We start from the raw sequence: 19,420 nt of genomic DNA on the forward strand, positions 1-19,420 counted from the left end.
AAAAAAAAAAAAAACATGAGACAGGATTCCAAGAGAAAGGCATGATGGGAAATGGAGAAGATCTACATTTTCAGAGTTTCTTACATTTCACTTGCTTTTTATACTTAATAGATCATCAGGGTGTGCTTCCCTAAGCTCTTAGAAAGAACAGAGAAGTAAAAAGAGAGGAGATAACAATGTGCTGAGTCACTTGTTAAAGAAAAATAGTTGGAACTCTTAAGAATAGCAGGTCTAGGGGGCTGGGAAGATGGCTCAGTGGTAGAGCGCTTGCCTTGCATGCATGAGGCCCTGGGTTTGATTCCTCAGCACCACATAAGCAAAAAAAAAAAAAAGAGAGAAAAAGCCGGAAGTGGCGTTGTGGCTCAAGTGGTAGAGCCCTAACCTTGAGCTGAAGAGCTGAGGGACAGCGCCCAGGCCCAGAGTTCAGGCCACATGACCGGACCCCCCCCAAAAAATAAATAAATAAAGAATAGCAGGTCTACTAAAACCTAAGCAAATCAGCTGCATAAAATGACAAAAGTGTTTGCTGCCATCTTATTTTAAGCCTATAACTTGTAGACCTCCTTGAAAATCAAAGTCATCCCCCAAAAGACAGTTGCCCAAGGGAAACCCTCCATTTTCTCATCCAAATGAGGTGAGAAGCTGATTTCCTCCCTGTTCATATCTAAGACCACCTCCTTCTTGCTGTCAGTTTTCCTTTGAGGATTTCCTTTGAGTTGTACTTCTGCCAGTTAAACTCTTCATAAAGGTTATCCATTTATGATTGCAATTATTCTTGTGCAATTATTATAGTAAGATTCAACTCTTCATGGAGAAATTAAGTTAATATTCAACATACAAACTATAAACTTATGCACTACAGTGTTCATTAGTTTGATGGCTCCTGGGATAAACCTTCCAGATAACCAGTTAATCCAAACTGGAAAAGAACCAAAATTGCAACCATTCGAAGCACAGGAATATCTTTGAAGCAAGATCATATCTTTTCCCTGTAAGCTAGAGCTGTCTTCAAATACTTTTAGGATATATTCCTTGCCTGTCAAGAATTTCCAAATGGTTCTAGAAGTTGGATTTGACATCCTTATACTGGCCCCACTTCCTCCTCTTTGCCAACACCTTTTTAAACCACAGCGGATTTACTCCTCTTTATTAAAATATTATATGGTGGAAAGAATTCAGTTCTGGTGTTGAACACACCTGGACTTGATCTTTATCACTCATGGACTATAATTTCTCTAAATAGAGGATATTAATAGAACTTGGAAAGTCTACTATTAGAAGAAAGAAATGTGTCATTTCCATTAGGAAGAAAAGTATGGAATAAGATTGTATTGGTCTCCCAACAGTTTTTCCAAAGAAAGTTCAAATGGTGGGGCCAGTGTTCTTTCCAACAACAGAGAGGACAGAACCAGACTATTCTACAAGGAGGAAGGCATCCGGGTGCATTGTTAGGTGGAAATATTTTCGTCCCCTGCAGAGTGCTGGCCAACGGAATCTTCCCAAAAATTCCATCACTTTGCTCAAAATTCTTTAATGGCTCCACAACACCCACCGAATAAAATCTGGATTCCTGACCACCATAATTAACCTTCATCTTACCTTTACAATCCCCTTCTCCCATTGATTCCTCCTATGTTCTAATCCAACCAAATTTCATGAGTTCCTGTATTTCAAAACAGCCTTATCTCTGTATAAAGTCCTCATGAGCAAGAGTCCCATCTTACGGATCTTTGAACCTCCCAAGTCATCAGGCACAGCACCTTGCACATAATAATAATATTTAGCATTTACTTACTGATAAGGAAATAGATAAACCCCTTTGGAAGAATTGACAGTGAAGAGAAGGAGAGGTCAATGATTGCTAACTCTAATGTTATGATGGATAAACTTACACTGAACAAGTGAGATGGGCAACATAATGATTGCAAAAGCATGCAAAATTAAAAAAAAGAGGAGTGTTTTCCTATTTCCATGTTTTCCAGGGAAATCAAGCTATGTTAACAAACTCTTGAATTACAACCATTCACACACACAAAAAAATTTCATTCAAAAGTTGCTGAGCCAAGTACATGAAGAACACTATGCAGCAAGCACTAAGAAGAGCTCCATGGAGACAAAGGTGAAGATAGGACCTCTGCCCCCAAAGAGTGCAAACTGCACGGATGCAGGTGTGAAAACATCAACACAAAGACAGGGCTGGAAATGCAAAATAAAGATGACCAAGCTTGTGCCCATGTGTCTCCTTGATGTCATGCACGTGCTGGTAACCAAGTGTGAACACTTAACACAGTCCCAAGTGCAATCTCTGCATCAGACTAATCTCCATCATTTCACAGTAACGTGAGCTTGCATTTCTTTCAGGTGGAGATTGTGTCTGGGGAGTTTTACTATATAGATAGAAACCCAAAAGAAAGGAAGGTCTCTGAGAGGCTTCAAGGAAGAGAAAATAACTGAATTGGATCTGGAAGGTAAGGCCTTGAATGGAAAGGAAGGAAAAAAGAAAAACATTCTGAATGAAAATCAGAAAAACAGGGATAAGGAAATATAATGATCCTTATTAACACAGGGGAAATGGAGGGATGTGGTAGAGAAACAGCTGGAAAGCTTGACCAAGGCTAAATAAGAATCAAAAAGCTGGGAGCTGGGGGCTCACACCTTGTAATCCTAGCTACTCAGGAGGCTGAGATCTGAGGACTGAAGTTCAAAGTGAAATGGACCCTGAGATGGGACCCAAGCTGGTATGATTCCATTTTGAGCTTTGCCTTTGTTTTAGGGATTTTAGACTTGATGGGCTCTAGTTCCTGGAATGAAAAAAATGCACCTGGTCCCCCTCCCCTTAACAACCTAACCCACTCTTGATTGTTGAGTTAAAGACTGACCCATAAAACAGATAGATTGTAATCTGGCTCCAACTGGGATATCACTAGCTTATGGTAAACCCTGCCTTTTGCATATGCTTATGGTAAACTCCACCTTTTGCCCACCAAAAGGTAGACCTCACCTTAACCACTAAGTTTGCATGCCATTTTAAACCAAGGTGATAGGCTGGTTTAAACAGCCATTACAGACAAACTGTAACCTCATTGGCCACCTGTGTGTGGTCCGGTATGACTGTACAATCCTTTGTGTGTGTTACGATCCCGTTGGTCACCTGCTCCCATTGGTGACCAGGCTCAACCTCATGGATTTTGCCTTTAAAAACCAAAGAATGGGGGCTGCTCCGGGTTGCAGTTTCAGCTCCCGAGCCTGTGCTGCGGCCCTGGCTGGTCAGTGTAGGAACCTTCTCAATAAAGTTGCTTCTCTGTTAACAACTTTGTTGCGGTGGGCTCTGTCACTCCTGACGACTAGGTGGGCTTGCCTGCCTGAGTAGGAGTCTTCCTACTACAAAAGCCAGCCCAGGCTAGAAAGACTGTGAGACTCGTATCTCCAATTAACCACCAGAAATGCAGTGTGGCTCAAAGTGGTAGAGCGCTGACCTTGACCAAGAGATCTCAGGGACAGTGCCAGAACAGTGGTTAAAGCCCCACAAGTGATGGGGGATGGAGAGAGGCTGGGAGGGGGGGGCCAGGGCAGGGATTTAACAAAGAGTCCGTTGTTAACATGGATCCCTGTTGACCGACTGGGGAGACACACTCCATCCAAGGCTCAAAAAACATGGCAGAGGTGCTTCACATCTGCTGTCTGGTCCTTGTCCCTTTCTCAAAAACATGGCTCATGATCCCCATTATGTCTCCTATGCTAAGGACAGGTCTCTGTCTGGACAGGAAGCCAAGGGAGAACTAAGTCAATTGTTCCAACTGAATTCCACCAGCAAGTATTAGAGTACTGTGTACTTATGAGTCACCTTGCTCAGCCCTGTGAGAAACACTTCACTGCACTCCAAACATCACATCTGGTTTAAAAAGCCAGTTATTTATAATAGAGTGAAGAATAAATCTCCAAAGTGTCTAAAGGACTTTGGGTAAGACCTCCAAACCTTATTTGTACAGTGAAGGGGGAGTCCAGCACATATATAATGAATGAACCTCAGGTGTCAGGGCCTTCACCCCCACTGGAGAAGCAGACAGGAAGAAGCCTTAATATGGCATGGACATCACAGGGGCCAGGGGCCCTTCCAGTTTAGACCTGCATGTAAATAAGCTTCCCAGGGATCAGGCCTCTAAAGAGAATCTCAGCAAGAACAATGGCTCTCCCATTAAACCCAAGTCAGGCCTCCGAAGAGAAGATCAGGAAGAGCAATAGCTCTCCCTTTAAACCCAAGTTAGGCATCTGAAGAGAAGCTCAAGAAGAGCAATGGCTCTCCCATTAAGCCTAAGTCTGCAAACTTTGGCTTGACAACAGCCTCATTTGTGGCACTTTGCAATTCTCTTGTTCTCTAACTTGGGTTTCTGATCCTAATTACAGATAAGTGTTCTCTGACTAGACTATTCCAGGCCTATACAGAATCACTCCCTTCTCTTCTTACACCAAATCCAAACAAAGGAAAATACAAGGACTGGGGTACAGCTGTGTGGTAGACAGCTTGCCTAGCCTGCACAGACTATGAGTTCTATCAGCACCATAAGAAAGCAAAAACTTAAAATACCAAAAATTATTCTGTATCGGTGTTATCACTTCTTAGAAACAGGCCAAAAACTGGTTGGGAGTGCAGCTCTGCACCTTAGTAGTACAGGGGTTGACTGGCAAGTTCTAAAGCCCTCCTTTCCAGCCCCAGCCCTCCTCCCAAAAAAATAAAAACCACGGAGAACATACATAACACACACACCCTAAAAAAGAAGCACCTCAAAAATAAGCCTATCAAGAGGCAGAACCCAGTCTTTTTGCAATGCCCCTTTTATCCATCAACCACAGACCCAGACCCCTATACCTTCTCACGCACATTGCAGATGCACAGCGGGGTGACACACTCGCTACTAAAATGTATCATTTTCTGAAATAAAAAACATTTTTGGACAAAATGTTCCAAATCCCAAATTTGCTTAAAAAAGTCCTTCCCTCACTGGGAAGCAGGAATGCAGGTCCTAAGTAAGACACTGGTGGCCTCAGGGACTGGGCCCCGGTTCTCTGCTGATGCTTCTGGCCCTACTCAAGAGCTCTCCAGGCACTAGGAACAGAACAAATGTTCTACTTTTTTCTTTTCTTGTTCTTGCTATTCTTTTAACCAAATATGTTTCACAGTCATATTTGCTACTACCTGGGATTGTCTTGCTCTTTCCAAAATTTGGGGTTTTTGTTTGTTTGCTTGTTTTGTAGTTAGACTGCAGATGGTTGCTTACCTTCTTGTCTCATTAACTAAACTACAGACTCTGGGAATATGGGTCAGAAATTTTCAGTTTTACATCTTCATAGCAGTATGCTTCACACAGCTGTTCAAAACTGTTGAAAGAAATTAATAAGTTCTGACTTTTGCTTACTTATTTGCAGACAAGTCTTCAAGTTAACGTCATCGCTATCATATTTGTTTTCACAATAAGGAATCTCTTTTAAACCTTTGCCCCAAGCCTAAAGGGAATAAAAATTTTGCAAGTCTCCTTACTTTCTGTTTCATGACACAGACATTTCATATCTTCTTCCCAATTATTTACAACTTACTTGGTTATAATCCGTATGTTTGTCTGCCATACTATGTTAGCCAATAAAAAATGTTTCAGGACTGAGTGAAGTGAAAAAAAAAAATCTGTGCACACCATAAAAGGAAATGAACAAGAGATCTACCTCCATATGGCTGATAATTTCACTCAATTACTTCATCAGCTTTATTCATTCTGCTGACAGTTCACTTTAAATACACCAATGTTTTTTATCCATTTTACTTCATAGAGATCTGTTATTCAGAACCGGAAATTTTTCACATCCCCTCCAGTAGTAGTACTGAATCATTATTGAATGAATTATGTTATAATTCTTAAGCCCTTAAATGTTATTCTGAAGTCTCGGACTCACCTTTACCCTGAGCTCCTATAGATGTTGAGTCTCAGGGGCCAAAAATCTTTCTCACCCATTCTAAACAGTTAGTGTCTACAACGAATCCCTACTGTTTTTCCTCCTTCTAAGAAATTGTAGAATTAAAAAGTACACTAGAAAAAAATTATTTACCACAGTCGAACAAAATTAACAATGTGGCTACCAGACCCGGGGAAAGCTAGTTGATTCCTACGAGAAGGCTAGGGGGCTTCCAATTCTAGCATTATAGAAGGTTACATACATTTATCCAGTTTTAAATTTCTCAGTGTACTCTGTTACCTCATTCCAGCACAATTTCATTCCCCAAAGTACATTTTATCAGCTTTACAACAACTAACAATTCTGATAATGATTTTGTGTCATATGTTACACAAACAAAATGAAAGAGGTTTGGATTCATTTTTCAGATCATAGTAACATATCCATTTTGAAAATTACACATAAAAAATGACTTGATCCAACAGCTCAATGTCTAAAATATGACAAAGAACTTGAATAGAAGCTTCTCCCTGTCCCCCTGAAGATTATCTGTGTCATCAGTTATTAGGAAAATGCAATTCAAAAACCATGAGAACTTATATATATATGTATATATATACACACATATATATACTCATATATATACACACTCACGTATGTATGTATATATGTGTGTATATGTATACCCATATATATATACACTCACATAAAAGATGTGCATGATCTTTTATGTGCATGATATATACATATAGATATGTATATATATTACATACATACACATATACACACACACATATATCAAATGTTAGAAACAGTAACTTTTGTGAATTACTGGTTGGAATGTAAAATGATACAGTAATTAGGGAAAACAGTTAGGTGGTTCATCAAAATGTTGAATATACTTATCATATGACCCAGCAATTTCACTGCATTGAAAGAACTGAACACTGGGACTCCAAACCATTTTCCACAATGCACATAGCAGCATGACTCACATCAGCCCAAAGGGAATAAATAATAAGCCTAGGTCATCAAGTCTTAAAGTGACACACAGTTCTGATACACACTACCGTGTGCATGAACCTGGAAACATTCTGCTACGTGAAACAGATCTGAAACTAAAAAACAACTACTGTATGATTCCACATACATGAATAGTCAGTAAAAGGTACAGAGTCAGCAAGTAGAACTGCATTTGCCAGTGGCCGAGGAAAACAGTTACTATTAAGTGTGAATGGAGTTTCTTGTTCAGATGAGGGCAGTAGCTCAGGGTAAATGCTGCCCAACACTGTAAACATCCTCCATACCACTAACCTGTACACTTGAAGATCATGATAAAGGAAAATTCTGTTATGTAAATTTTACCGCAATAAAAAACGATGACTGAAAACGCATTTATAATTCACTGCTTGGGGCTACACTTTCTTCATTTTCTTACGATAATTATGCTTTAATTCAGATGAAATTCAAATTCATTACAGATCTCCCCCCCCAATGACTGCGCACGCGCGCAAATACATACACACACACACACACACACACACACACACACACACACACACGTACACATTTATATAAAGAATCTTTTAAATTTCCCCCTTTGTCCTCTTATGCAAAAAGCTAGGTTCTCCCCAAATAAACTTGCAGGGAAGGACTTAAGGCAGGGGTATTTATTTAGCAGCTGGGCTAGAAACAGATTCTACTTTGAGGGAGAGGGAAGTAGAGCATGGAGATCACTATCAAGACTGGCACATTACTTTTCCTTAAAGACAAAGACACCAAAGGCTTCAGACACCAAACTGTCCAAGGCAGAAACAAAGACCGGTGGGAAAACACCAGTCAAACGAGGCAGAAACAAAGAATGGTGGGAAAACACCAGTAAAACAAATAAAGTATGCTGTTTTATGTTTATTTTACAGTTTACTAAAAATCTGTCTTAAAAAATGAGTGCTAGCCGGGCGCTGGTGGCTCACGCCTGTAATCCTAGCTACTCAGGAGGCTGAGATCTGGGGATTGCGGTTCAAAGCCGCCCAGGCAGAAAAGTCCGAGAAACTCTTAACTCCAATAAATCACCAGAAAACCGGAAGTGACTCTGTAGATCAAGTGGTAGCTAGCCTTGAGCTGAAGAGCTGAGGGACAGCGTTTAGGTCCAGAGTTCAAGCCCCACAACCGACCAAAAAAAAAAGTGCTGAGGGCTGGGAAGGGGGCTCTCAGTGGTAGAGTTCTTGCCTTGCATGCATGAGGCCCTGGGTTCAATTCCTCATCACCACATAAGCAGAAAAAGCCAAAAGTGGCACTGTGGCTCAAGTGGTAGAGCGCTAGCCTTGAGCTGAAGAGCTGAGGGACAGCACCCAGGCCTAGAGTTCTGGCCCCATGACTGGCAAAAAAAAAATTTTTTTTAATGAGTGCCGAGGGTATGGCTCAAGTGGTAAGGTGCCAGCTAAGCAAGCAAGCTGAGCAATGGTCAAGCCAAGAAAGAGGGGGTGAAACTGACTGACTCTTGGTCAACAATCTGTTCCATTAGCAGCCAGACATGGTAGCTTCTGCCCAGAAGGCAGAAGCAGGAGGTTCATGAGTTCAAAGCCAGATGAAATACAGAAAGACCTTGCTTCAAAAACAAACAAACAAAAACAACAACAACAAAAATCTATCCTCTTAGTATTGTGGCTTCCTCTGTATAGGTCTCCTGTGGCCCATGGAAGAAGAACTCTAAAAGGATTCACAGACAATCCATAGTGACTGATAGCCTGACCTTGTTTTCCTCTGTCTGAATAACATAGGGTCCTAACTATGAGAACTGAAATCATCCACCTACCTAATGCAATTGATTACCTTTCTTCTCTGTATTTTTCCCTCTACATAGGTAGCCCAGAATAAAGACCATTAACTAGATGACTGAATAAATGATCAAAATAGACAACCGTTTCTGTTCATTACTCTCCTTTACCCCATGTCCCAAACTGTACCCTGATTTTCAAGTTACAAAGGGTTCATTTAAGTCATCTACAAGAGAAGTAATTACTCTATGATATTGTCACTCTCCCTGAATTCACAAGTCATCAGTAGAGCCACACCCCAAAAGTGGAAGAAGCCATTTATTTACATTCCCTACCGAGGCCTCCCATGTGGACTCACCAACTTTCTGCCTTCACTCTACAATGGAAAAGAAAGAGGAGCAATTGCACTGTGGTAGGTTCCTGGGGATAACCAGGCACTCCATACTCTCAGATGTGTCCTCTGGGGACCACAGTCTCATGTCTGACTTCACTGTTCCCACTCTTCCTACTTTGAGGTTCTTACCTGGAAAGATCAGTATGTGAGTTTAAATTTTCCCAGATGAGCAAAATTCCAATATCTCACGAAAAGAGTCAATAAATAAGACTTGGTGCCTTCAGGATTATTATTTCAAAGTGAGAGTACACTTTTTTTTTCTTCTTCTATCAGTTACAAATACCCAAACCAACTAGAATTCACTTAAAACTAATTTACAGTGTTTGTATTAGAATCAAGTAATCAGGAAAATTCTGGCCCACTGAGCAGCTGGGAATTTTGCTGCCAAAGGCTTGGTCTGGTCTTTATTTTTCTAGCTGCTGGCTGGCCCTGTTTACAGGATTCCATGAAGGTTGCATTTAATCTTGCAGAGGAACGCTTCCTAAGCACTTCTTAGGTAGGCTTCAGTAAAAATAAATTGCCTTGGCACTGTGGATACATCTGCTGTTTCAACTAACAATTACAAAAAAGAACAAATCAAAACAATTGTACGATACAATTGTCAATTAAAATTAAAAGAATTTCACTACATACATGTTAAGGATTTAAAATATTTGTTAGTAAGTATTTAATATTGTTAATAAGGAGCCTGCAGAGAAAGGAGCAGCTAGCAAATGTATTATCTCAGATATCAATTATATCTTCTTTGTACAAGAAGGTGTAAGTATTATCTCAAGGACTAAAATGTCATTGGAAAGAATTGATAAGGTTTTTTTTTTAAGGTCTGGGCATAACACCTAGAAAAAGCAGTCAGTTTTCACCTAATACACAGTGACAAATCCTCACACAAAATGACAAGTCTCAATACATATATTTATATACTCAAAACATACATGCCATTAGTTTTCCTACACATTGGCAAATCCATACCTAAGCCTTCTGAGCTGGAACTTGGCCTTCTATGGTAACCTCTGCTTAACAACTGAAAAATCAAAGCATCAAATATGTATCCAGTTCTTAACGCCTATCAAGTACTAGAAGGGAATACAAAGAAACACAAAATGACCTCAGTTCTCAAGTAATGAACTTGCAGGTCACAGATATGGAAAGCCCAAGTAATCAAAGGAGATTTGTAATGTTATAACTAAAACAACCCCTTGAACTGCTTGCCTTCTGTTCTCTTAGTCCCTGTATTTATATTCTTCTCATCTGGATTCATTTTCTAATTCTGCATGACCCAATATGGCAGCTACTAGCACAACTACTAGTGAGTACTTGGAATATGAAATCTGAACTAAAACACAATGCACTTAAAACCATATACTGGATTTTGAAGGCTCATTATGTAAAGTGAATGTCAACTATCTAATTTCTGCATTGATAATATTGAATTTTGTTTTTGTCAGTCAGGGGCTTGAACTCAGGACTTGGGTGCTATCCCTCAGCCTCTTCTGCTCAAGGCTAGCAGTCTACATTTTGAGCCACAGTTTCTCTCCCAGATTTTGAGTGGTTAAGGAGATGAGTCTCACAAGAATTTTGTTTTTGGGGGGTCCAGTCGTGGGGCCTGAACTCTGGGCCTGGGCGCTGTCCCTCAGCTCTTCGGCTCAAGGCTAGCACTCTACCACTTGAGCCACAGCGCCACTTCCGGATTTCTTTTTCTGTTTATGTGGTGCTAAGGAATCGAACCCAAGGCCTCAAGCATGCAAGGCAAGCGCTCTACCACTGAGCCACCTTCCCAGGCCAAGAGTCTCACAAGAATTTTACTGCCTGAACTGGCTTTGAACTGCACTCAGCCTCTTGAGTAGCTAGGATTACAGACATGAGCCACCAGCGCCCGGCTAACATTAAACTATTTTATAGGTTTATATGCTACATAAAATTTGTTATTAAAGTTAACTTCACCTACCTCTTTTTACTTTTTAACTATGGCTACTAGAAAATTGGAAATGTACGTGTGTGTCATGCTGTATTTGTACTGAATCGCATTACCTTAAACAAGTCTTTTCCTTAAACCTTTGGTTGTACTTTGGCACTAAGACATTGAATTCATCTGAACTCAACCCTACTTTCCTAACAATCCCAAAATATCTCCATATTTTAATTTAGATTTTAGAGAAAGAAGTATTTAGAGTCTTTCAGATGTGAAAAATAAGTCCATGGTATTTTTTCCCCTCTAAAAGGATGAAAGCTAGACTTCAGAGAAATGCCTAGATTAGGGGCTGGGAAGGTGGCTCAGTGGTAGAGTGCTTGCCTTGCATGCCTGAGGCCCTGGGTTCGATTCCTCAGTACCACATAAGCAAAAAGAAAAAAGCCAGAAGTGGCGCTCACAGCGGAAGAGCGCTAGCCTTGAGCTGAAGAGCTGAGGGACAGCGCCCAGGCTCAGAGTTCAGGCCCCACGACCAGACCCAAAAAAAAAAAAAAAACAGAGAAATGCTTAGATTATAGAAGTTATGCACCCTCAAAATTTGGAGATGCCCCCCCAAGCGCACACACAGACACACACACAGACACACACAGAGACACACACACACTCTTTAGGATGGGAGAGACACAGTTGCTCAGTCCCTATCTGCTCAGTGAAAGCCACACCCTTGTTCTAATGAAGTTTCATAGCACCACAGCATCGCCTGAGAGTCTGGGAGTGAGGGACCAGCCTTGCAGTATCACTGATTTGTTGACCATGTGATAAATATCATCAAGGAGTTCTTGTCTCCTGCCCAGGCATCCTGTGTTTCTTTAATTTAATATCTAAACAGACCATGATGTGATGTAAGAACATTACAGTTCTTACAAAACTGCATGTCCTAATCACCCATGGAACTACCCAGGCTAAGTGATTTCAAGTTGCAAGAACTGTATGGGGCTATAATACCTTCTGACACAGGCTTGGAAAGCCCTGAGTCTAGAGGCCAGATCTGCACATGAAGAAAAAAGAGCTAGGAAATGGTGAAGTCCTCTCAAATTTTGCATCCTCCCAACAAAATTTGCCTTTCCTAATCTTTCCTGTGCCAGATGTAGTCAGAGAGAACACTTTAGTATTGTCTCAAGAACATTATATTTGGTCACAAGAATAACTGCGCTTTCTGCTTTAAATTTGAAAAATACAAACATTTCAAGGAAGTTAAAAAAAAAAAAAGACCTTTAGGGGCTGTGGGAAGGTGGCTCAGTGGTAGAGTGCTTGCCTTGCATGCATGAGGCACTGGGTTCAATTCCTCAGCACCATATAAGCAGAAAAAGCTGGAAGTGATGCTGTGGCTGAACCCAGAGTCCAGGCCCCACAACCTACAAAAAAAAAAAAAGACAACAAAGTACCCATAATCTGCATTAAATGACATGTTTTCTTCCAGGTTTTTTTTTTAACTGTTTTATATACAAATATACACCAACAATTTAAAACATAATTAGGGACACCTAATACATTAGAAATATATTCCATTTTCCCATTACTAAATGCTATTCAAAAACAAGAATTTTATAGGTTATTTGCTTTCCAGATGTGTCATAATTCATTTACTTGTTCCTACTGTTAAGATATTCAGGTTGTTCCCAATTTTTCATATGACAGAAAAGAATTCAATATTCCCATCCCTGGTGTCTTCAATCAAATAGGTTTTTGTGTTTAGTAGCAGAACCAATGGAACAGAGTAACTCTTTTTTCTTTACCAAGGATGGAACCCAAGGCTTTTTGCACATGCTAGGCAAGGGCTTTACCCCTGAGCTTTGGTTTATAACATAATATCACTATGTAGCCCTGGCTGGTCTCTTACTCAAGATCCTCCCGCCTCTAACTCCTGGGCCCTGAGATTACCTCAGGTGTGTACCACCACACCTACTGCCCAGAAAATTTAACACTGTAAAGACTTTAAGGCAAATTTCCTTCAGTGTATAATCTCAACTATATTATGAAGTAAACAGTATTCAGTTATGACCCTCAATCAAACCTAAGTGAAGCCATCATCTACTCTTTAGAGAAATACAGCATGGGCCATTCTTGTTTCCTGTTTCTAAATGAAGTTCTTACAATTGGACAAAAGTAAACCAGACTAAGAAAGACCGGCAGGGAGGAAAAGCAAAGAGACTGAGTAATTAGTCTATGTCTGGCTACTTGTATTTACAAGCATTTTCCTCAGAACACCCCTGGTGGCCTCCAAGGGCAATTTCAGATTAAATATGGGGCCTCACCCATGGTATCAATTTCCAAACAGTACTCCAACACCACTACCTTGAAGGTGACTTCCACCCTGCCCGGGTAACAATGACCCATGGAGTCAGTTGATGCCTTCGGTCTTCCCATCAACCTTAATCATCCTCTGAAGAAAAACGTGATCTCCAAAGTCAAGAGCAAAGGACCCTCCGGTGTATCTACTGGCATCGAAACACTCCAGTTACCTAGTTACAATGAACTGCCAACTTACTTGGCATGTATACAAAGTCAGAAAAATCACCAGCCTCTCTCTTCTCTCCACCTGCTTCTTTTTTTTTTTTTAATCACCTCACTCCCTGAGTCTCACCTTCCACATCCCTATTCAACCACACCACTAACACCTTATAGCTACATGTTAGGACACTCCCTTCTCACCTTTTCTTATCTTCTCCAGTAAATGTAAGGTAAGGAGAATAACAAACACACAACACACAGACACAAAAAGAACTTTTTCAAAATAACCTATTAGAAATTGGGTGTGGTGGTTCATGATTGTAATCTCAGCAACCAGAGGATGGATGGCAATCAGGAAGATGGGATTCAAGGCCAATCCATCCATACTAACAATTCTTGAGACTCCATCTCAACCAATAACACCGGGCATGTTGGTTCACACCTGCTACCTCAAGTTCCCCACGGAAGGTAAATAATTAAGATTCATGATCCAGGCTGAACTGCCCACACATACCAGACAAAAAGGCTGGAAAAGCATGGCTCTGGAGGTAACATGCTTACCTAGTAAGCAAAAAGCTTTAAAACCCTAGTACCATTAAAATAATGATGATGATGATGTTTTATATTATTTGAAATAAAGTATTTTATGTAGTTTCTTTCTTGCCCAAAATGTCAACTTCATGAAGTGGGAACATCTAGAGGATTTAAAACTATGGAGCCAAGAATAGATCTTCTATCTACAAAGTTCTTCTTTGCATCTTCCCAATACCTGACATTCATAGATTCAATGAGGACAAGTTAAAATATAAGCTCATTTTCTTTTGGTCACATTAAATGTGCTATATCAAATGCTGCCTCACAGATAGCAAGAGATGGTTAAGTAAGTTTGAAAAGAAATTGTGTATGAAAATTACAATAGCAAGTGTTTAACTAAAAATGTTTGTTGAATGGAAACGGGACAAGCTTTTATCACACAAAATCCTAAATTACAATCTTTGTAGAATTAAGTTGTTCTTGACCTTGAGATCAAAGTGTTTTGATATCCATCACCAGAAAGACCTTCACAAGGCTTTTATCTCTCCTAGAGAGATAGTGTTTGCTCAAGTCTAATACTTTTTTTGATAGTTGGGGCTGAATATTAAGCTGACAAAAGCAACTATAAACCATAACAGAAACAAAACAGAAAAAAAAAACCCACAGTAATAATTCTCTACAACCTTCCTGGTCAAACAGATGAACCAGTAAAACAAAATCCTTCTTATCTCTTTAAATTGGAAAATTCCAAATATCACTGCCATAACATGAAAACCACTTTTGTGTGGCAAGCTAGGACATAATGGGCAGAGCCACACAGACCTTTCACTCAAAATACCTAAAATGTTAAGCCTGCTTGCTCTTTCGCAAAGCACAACCTTTGAGCCGATGGTGACATCAAAGATGTGGCCCTGGGAAGAGGCTTGATTCAGTTTCTCCCCATACCTGAGGGAGGCTGGGTTTCACTCACACATGGGGGGGGGGAGGAGAAATAAGCAGCTCACTGTGGGGGCAGGCGAGGTTAGCAGAAGTAGCTGAAGCCAGTCTCAATGATGACAGGCCAATCTCACTACATTTTACAGATATGAAAAATTAAAAAGTCCCCAAGGTGGAAATGACAGACAAAAGAGCTAAACAAAAGAGCTAAAAGTCAACATTTCTCAGTTCATCTTTCACCCAGTACACAGAGCTCTTTCTATGTAGCTGGTGGTCAATATTTGATGAATAAAATAATATCTTGATGGGTTTTTTTATCAGTTAACAAGTGTGGTTCCTACAAGGGTCAAAATTATTCATTTAAAATCACTGCATAAGAGCTGGGAAGGTGGCTCAGTGGTAGAGCGCTTGCCTTGCATGCCTGAGGCCCTGGACTCGATTCCTCAGCACCACATAAGCAAAAAGAAAAAAGCCGGAAGTGGCGCTGTGGCTCAAGTGGTAGAGTGCTAGCCTTGAGCTGAAGAGCTGAGGGTCAGCGCCCAGGCCCACAGTTCAGGCCCCATTACCCAGACTCCCCCAAAAAAATCACTGCATAGGACACCTTAATAATAACAAGAAAATTGTACTTAAAAAATTATTGAATGGGGATGCTGGGTCCCCAGAAGAACTCAATGATCTGAGGAAAGGTCACTGACTGGTTTCAGCACCTCTGGAAGCCAGTAGCAACCTTACTTAGATTTGTCCTTCAAATTCAACACACCAAATCTCCCTGTATCTGGCTGGAGTGAGATTACCATTGATGTGACTGGTTTTTTCAAGTTAACACCAGGACTACGAAATTCAAGTCAGCAGTATCTCTAAAAGTCATTTTAAAAAATAGGCATATGGTTCGTTGGGGGTGTGGCCTACTAGATAAACATAATTTGTTTCACAGGCAGTCTGTCAAAAGATAGTTTGTTGTAAGACAGGGGAGGGGGAGAGAAAGAGGAAGAGAGAGGGGATGAGACCTATGTAATCAAAGCTGAAAATTACAGTCTTGCTGCTTTGCTCTGAATTCAAAGGGAGCCACAGGATTCTTTAGAACAAGCAATGGGCCCAGCATCTGCCGCCCAGGGGGATGGATTTCTAGATTGTATGTTTTTCCTTAGTATTTTATTTAAAAATATTGGCTTTGGGTTTAAATCTAGCCCCTCTAGATAGTTTGTCATTCCTTGTGGCTACATCACAATTTAACCAAACCTCTTCACCTCGTATTTTATGAACTACCCTCACCCTAACAGCCTATTTTCAATTCAGCCCATTTTGCATTAAGCTGACATTCGATACTATATATTGATCCACGCAAGCCAAAGCAGGGCACAGGCACAAAGTGTGACCTTCTGTGCAGCAAGGAATCTGTTGTCCCATACAGATTAAAAGAAGTGATTTTTGTTAATAATAGTAACTGCTCTTTCACAGTAATCAGTTGTATTGTTTTTGTTTGGGGGACATTTTTGCTGTTGTTTTGGCAGCACCTAGGATTGCACTCAGGGCCTCTCCCACAAGTGCTCTTCTATACCACTCTCCCAGTCCTTTCAATAAATGCAAGTTAACCATGTTGTAGGTGACACAGCAACATAGTGAATTCAACAGAGTAGACATGTATAATGACAGACAAGACTCAGGAACAACAGTGAAGGAAAATCACACTAAAGCTTAGAGGGGCCTGGGAAGATGTTTAATCTGATATAAAGAGGAAAAACATTCGTTACTGCCATGTCATCTGGTCTCCATGGATACCATTAAACTTTTCTCTTGCTAGAAAAAAATTCATTGATAATATTGTATTTCATGAGTATCTTATTTGATACTGTACATCTATTAATTATTCTATTTGTAATTCCTCATCATTATTTATATCTCCTCAGAAGCAAAATTCCTTCTGCTGGAAATTCTACATGAGAAAAATCAAAGTCTGATCCAGTTGTGATTCCCTGCCTTTTTTCATTACTATAATAATAATCTGATAGAGGCCTAAACACAGTGGCTTGTGCCTGTAATCCCAACTAGTCAGTAGGGTACAGATGGGTGCACAGAAGTTTGAGAAAGCCTGGCCAAAAAAAAAAAAATGTTAGCAGGACTTTATCTTCACAAACAAGCCAGGCATGGTGTTTCATAACTGTAATACCAGCTACACAGGAGGAAGTTGAAAGAGGATCAAGGTCTGGGGCTGGCGTAGGTTTGGTATCCTATCTGAATAACAATTTAAAGGCAAAAAAAGAGAGGGGGGGGAGGAAGAAAGAAAGGAAGAAAGGGAGGAAGGAAGGAAGAGAGAGAGAAGAGGGGGGAAGAGGGAGAGAGGGAAGGAGGAAAGAAAGAAGAGAAAGAAAGAGAAAAAAGAAAGAAGGAAGGAAGGAAGGAAGGAAAGGAGGGAAGATCCCAAAATAAAAAAATGAAGACATGTCTCTAGTGGCAGAACAAGCCCAAAGCCTTGAGTTCAAACCCCAACACTAGCAAAAGTATAGTAATCGGATAGAATTTTGAAACATTAAACACTTGACATATTTGTTGACTATTATAACTTACACAATGTTCTATCATAAACAATATTTCGATTGCTCCCCAAACCAGCCTTTCAAAAACATTCAAGTATTTTTATTATCTCCCTTAGAACCCCAAAAGGTAATTACTTCTATTTATTTTTGGTTGTTACAGGCTGCCAGCTCACCAACTAGAATGTAATCTCTGTGGATTGTAAAGAGACTTCCTTGTTTCCAGTTTCCATTTGAATCCACAGAGCCTAGCGCTGTGTCAGGAGAGCTGATGTTCTAAATATTTACCAAATAAACACACAAATTCCCCTGGACTACTTTTAAGCCCTTTTTGGCAGGAGGCAGATAAAGGATCAGTGACCCAGATACCCAGCTAGAGTTCAGTGGTCTGCTTACTTATCAAAAGGAAATTATGTAAAAAGAGCTCTAAACCCAACAGTACTCATACCAACTAATGGCAAGAGAAAACCGATGCACATCAAAATGCTGGACTATCTAACATTTCAAATCTTCCATACTAAGTTTATCTAGCTCTGGTATATTAAATATTTGCCTCCTGAAGTATTTCAAGAAGTGTGGTAAAGACAAGTAGGGCCACAGTTCATAGTTCATCAGGACCTGAGGTCAACCACTTGTTGGCCATAATTGTTGGCTTGCAGTTTGACTACAAATCCTTACTTTTGCTTCATGTGCCATTTTTACAGTAAACAGATCTAAAGTATGTGGAATTATTTCTAACTTTTGAAGGCTAACAAACCTCACTGAGAAACATTTAAATGCTGGATGTTAAGCAGTTGCCAATTGTAATAGACAATAATTCCTAGATCTAAGAGGCCAAAATCGAACCTCTTACACAACAGGATGTTATAAATTATAATCATTCACTAATTAAGAATGAAATTCTGGACTTTGCCACATCAATCAATAGATAATGGTCCAAGGCTACCCTAGATTAATGGCTTAAGTTTTAAATCTTCCATCTGCTGAAGTTGCCTTAGAAAACGTTTTTTTTTCCAGGATTGCTTTTTGAGGTTCTCATTTTCGCCCCTTCTTCCCACCACCCCTAAACAAAGACTGCAAGAGTGGTGGGGAAATTAGAGACTCCTGAGTGTGTGTGTGTGTGTGTGTATGAAGTTAACCAATCACCCTAGGGGCCTTTGACAAGACAGCATTCCAGCCTCACGTGACCATCCACCTTTTCAGTCCGTGGCCAGACCTGCCTGCACCTGGCCTTAAGCACCAGACAGTGCAGGCTGCTCAGTTCCACTGTGCCTTGCAGGCTATCTGCAAGCTAATAAATGACTGCAGACTTGATGGCAACCTTGGAGATTCCTAAAAATCCACAACAGGAAATGTTAACTGTCCTCCGCCCTCCCGAAACATTCATCAAAAGCAGACCAAGTCACGGCCACAGGGAGGCCAATGGCAGGAGACAAACGCCAGCATTTTCTTCCTTCCTGAGCCATGGACATGGAAGTGGAGAGCCGGGAGGTGGACGCAGGCTCGGGCGGGCGGGGAACCCGTGCCCAAGTTATAAACACTCCCCCCCACCCCACCCCCAGCCCCGGCTGCGAGGTGACAACCGCTCCCGCCCGTCCCGGGGTCGCACGCGGCCGATCCGCCAGGGTCCAGCCTCCACCGGGCAACCCGGGCTTCTCACCTGATGCCCGAACACAATCCTGGCGCTGGGCTCGGGCTGCCAGTCTCCTTCCCTTCCCTCCTTTTTAAGGGAGGAGGGCGCCAAACGGGCCACGACCTCGGGCCGAGGTGGGAGGCCGGGGCGTGCGGGGCAGCGGATGAGTTACACCCGAAAGCCTGGGCACTAGGAAAAGGCTTCCCGAGCGGCTCTCGGGCGCCGGCCCCCAGGCCGCGCCGCGGGGAGCGGGGA

At 41.1% G+C, this 19,420-nt stretch overlaps 1 protein-coding gene across 3 annotated transcripts in view; it reads right to left on the minus strand.

The window, feature by feature from the left end:
- The window catches only part of Irf2 (interferon regulatory factor 2), an 81,176-nt gene that overhangs the window by 60,208 nt on the left and 1,548 nt on the right, over nt 1-19,420 (minus strand). The window contains exon 2 of one of the 3 annotated variants that reach the window (XM_013026266.1): nt 9,079-9,243. The exons of 1 other annotated variant lie outside the window; for it this stretch is intronic. The gene's annotated coding sequence lies outside the window, so the exon portion shown is untranslated. Of the gene's footprint in view, nt 1-9,078; nt 9,244-19,192; nt 19,378-19,420 lie in introns of those variants that run through there. One more of the 3 variants, XM_013026258.1, reaches the window with a different exon arrangement.

Source organism: Dipodomys ordii, unplaced genomic scaffold (assembly GCF_000151885.1).
Source record: "Dipodomys ordii isolate 6190 unplaced genomic scaffold, Dord_2.0 Scaffold4, whole genome shotgun sequence".
Classification (NCBI taxonomy): Eukaryota; Metazoa; Chordata; class Mammalia; order Rodentia; family Heteromyidae; genus Dipodomys; species Dipodomys ordii.